Source organism: Neofelis nebulosa, chromosome X, assembly GCF_028018385.1.
Source record: "Neofelis nebulosa isolate mNeoNeb1 chromosome X, mNeoNeb1.pri, whole genome shotgun sequence".
NCBI lineage: Eukaryota > Metazoa > Chordata > Mammalia > Carnivora > Felidae > Neofelis > Neofelis nebulosa.
Window position 1 is genome coordinate 86,490,783 of NC_080800.1, and position 3,358 is coordinate 86,494,140.

The window sequence follows — 3,358 nt, forward strand, 5'->3', positions numbered from 1 at the left end:
ACCTGAAAGACTCCACCAAAAAACTGATAGAACTGATAAGTGAATTCAGTAAAGTCACAGGATACAAAATCAATGTAAAGAAATCTGTTGCATTTTTATATACCAATAATAAAACAGCAGAAAGAGAAATTAAGGAATCAATCCCATTTACAAATGTACCAAAAAACAATAAAATACCTAAGTATAAACCTAACCAAAGAGGTGAAACACCTATACTCTGAAAACTATGAAACACTGAAGAAAGAAATTGAAGAGGACACAAAGAAATGGAAAAATAGTCCATGCTCATGGTTTGGAAGGACAAATATTGTTAAAATGTCTATATTACCCAAAGCAATCTGCACATTTAATGCAGTCCCTATAAAAATACCACCAGCATTTTTCACAGAACTAGAACAAACATTCCCAACATTTGTATGGAACCACAAAAAACCCTGAATAGCCAAAGCAATCATGAAAAAGAAAGGCTAAGCTGAAAACATCACAATTCCAGACTTAAGCTATATTACAAAGCTGTAGTGATCAAAATAACATGGTACTGGCCCAAAAATAGACACACAGATCGATGGAACAGAATAGAAACCCGGAAATAAACTCACAACTATATGGTCAATTAACACTTTGACAAAGCAGGAAAGAATATCCAATGGAAAAAAGACAGAATCTTCAACAAATAGTGTTGGGAAAACTGGACAGCTGCATGTAAAAGAATGAAACTGGACCACTTTCTTACAGAATACACAAAAATAAATTCAAAATGGATTAAAGACTTAAATTTGAGACCCCAAAGCATAAAAATCTTAGAAGAGAGCACAGACAGTAATTTCTCTGGCGCTGGTCATAACAACATATTTCTAGATATGTCTTCTGAGCCAAGGGAAACAAAAACAAAAATAAAATAAAAGGACATCACAAAATAAAAAGCTTCTGCACAATGAAGGAAACAGCAAAACTAAAAGGCAACCTATAGACTGGGAAAAGATATTTGCAAATGGTTATTGCAAATGTTATGGCAAATGATAAAATGTTAGTATTCAAAATGTATAAAGAAATTATAGATTCCCTTCCTCAGCCACAGTTCCTTGCAGCTTGGAAATGGTCGGATTTGGTGAAATTTGGAGAAATTTTGGATTAAGTACCAGAGTGCAGTGGAGAAGAAACTTGCAGAGTACAAATGTAATACCAACACAGTAATTGAACTAAAAATAGCTCATTTTCCTGAAGATCTTGAGAATTAAATTAGAACTTTCTGACTTGAATAAACCCATCAACTCTTTGGGGATGATGAAAATGATTTTGTTACAAGGATCTGAAGAACCTATCATGCTATATTGCTTGTAGCCTGTCAACATTGTTTCATGTCAAATATGCATCTAGAGTTGATGAAGACTTCGACTGTGTAGAGGCAGATGATGTAAAGGGAAAAATTGGACAAATCATTCCACCTAAATTTTGTACAAACACGAATTATTTTCTCTCTTTGCTGGGAAAAGAAGTTGATTTCAAGACATTTGGAATCATACTGCATACATACTCTATTCTCAGTCCAACAAGAGGAGAAAACTTTACCTTTCAGATATACAAGTCTGGCATGGCATGTAAAAGCATTTGAGAATATCATTAAAGGCTTCAGTCATTTTTGATGTGGTTTATTGAAACTGCTAGCTGTATTGACGTGGATTATGAAAGATAACACCAGTTTCTAGTCTTTGAGAAGTATAATAAAGATGGGGCTACACTCTTTGCAACCACAAGCTACCTGACAGTCTATAATTACTATGTGTATCCAGACAAAACCCAGTCATGTATAATTCAGATGCTGATACTGAATCTATTTCAAGGTCAAGGCCATGGTCCTCAAATTCTTGGAAACAGCTCATAGATACCACATTTTATCTCCTTCTGTTCTTGATATTACAGTGGAAGATCCATCAAAAAGCTATATGAAATTAAGAGACTTTGTGCTTTTGAAGCTTTGTCAAGACTTGTCATGTTTTTCCCAGGAAAAGTTGATGCAAGAATTCAATGAAGATATAGCAATAGAGTCCCAACAGAAGTTCAAAATAAATAAGTGCATGCTAGACAGGTTTATGAAAATCTTCGACTACTAGTAACTGACATGAGTGATGCTGAACAATTCAGAAGCTATTGACTGGGCATTAAAAGCAGAGAGATCGTTATAAAATGAGAAAATATCCCAGACCAGAAGAATTGACAAAACAGATGAATCAAATAGAAATAAGCAGTCAACATGAAAAGCTGCAAGAAAGCTTTTGGGAACTTGTGGAAGATTACCAATATGTTATTGAACATCTTGCTCAAGAGTAAAGATTAGTCTGCTCTGTACAGGAAGTTTGCACATTTCTGTACATAGTGTTATGGAAAATCTGATGATGACTTTAATTTTAAAAGCTTGTAACATTTTCTTATATTAAATTTTTTAACGTTTTTTATGTATTAGAGAGAGACAGAGCATGAACATGGGAGGGGCAGAGAGAGAGGGAGACACAGAATCCAAAGCAGGCTCTAGGCTCTGAACTGTCAGCACAAAGCCCGACGCAGGGCTCGAACTCACAAACCATGAGATCATGACCTGAGCCGAAGTTGGACGCCCAATTGACTAAGGCACCCAGGCGCCCCTTTCTTATATTAAAAGCTATCTATCTTACCTGTAGTTGAATATTTTCTTTTGGAGAGATTTTATATTTTAAAATACTGTTTAGAGTCTGTTATATATATATATATATATATATATATATATATATATATACTGAAATACCACTGCAATTGCTCCACTTAACAGAATAATAAATGTTTAGTTGTGATTAAAAAAAAAAGAACTTATGCAATTCAACTCCCCAAAAATGGATAATACAGTTAAAAATGGGCAGAAGACGGGGCACCTGAGTGGCTCAGTTGGTTAAGCAATCAACTTCGTCTTAGGTGATGATCTCGCAGTTCATGGGTTCAAGCCCTGTGTCAGGCTCTGTGCTGACAGCTCAGATCCTGTGTCTCCCTCTCTTTCTGCCCCTTCCCTGCTTGCTGTCTCTCTCTCTCTCTCTCTCTGAAAAATAAGTAAACGTTAAAGAATTTAAAAACAAAATAAATAAAATAAAAAATGGGCAGAAGACATGAAAAGATATTTCTCCAAAGAAGACATACAAATGGCCAACAGACATGAAAACATGCTCAACATGACTCATCATCAGGGAAAGACAAATCAAAACTACAATGAGATACCACCTCACACCTGTCAGAGTGGCTAAAATCAACAACACAAGAAACAACAGGTGTTGGTGAGGATGTGGGGAAAGGGGAACCCTCTTGCACTGTTGGTGGGAATGCAAAATGATACAGC

General features: G+C 35.5%; 1 pseudogene; it reads left to right on the forward strand.

The window, feature by feature from the left end:
* Positions 1-1,095: 1,095 nt before the first annotated feature.
* On the forward strand, positions 1,096-2,328 carry LOC131502884 (histone acetyltransferase type B catalytic subunit-like; annotated as a pseudogene).
* The last annotated feature ends 1,030 nt before the right edge of the window (positions 2,329-3,358 follow it).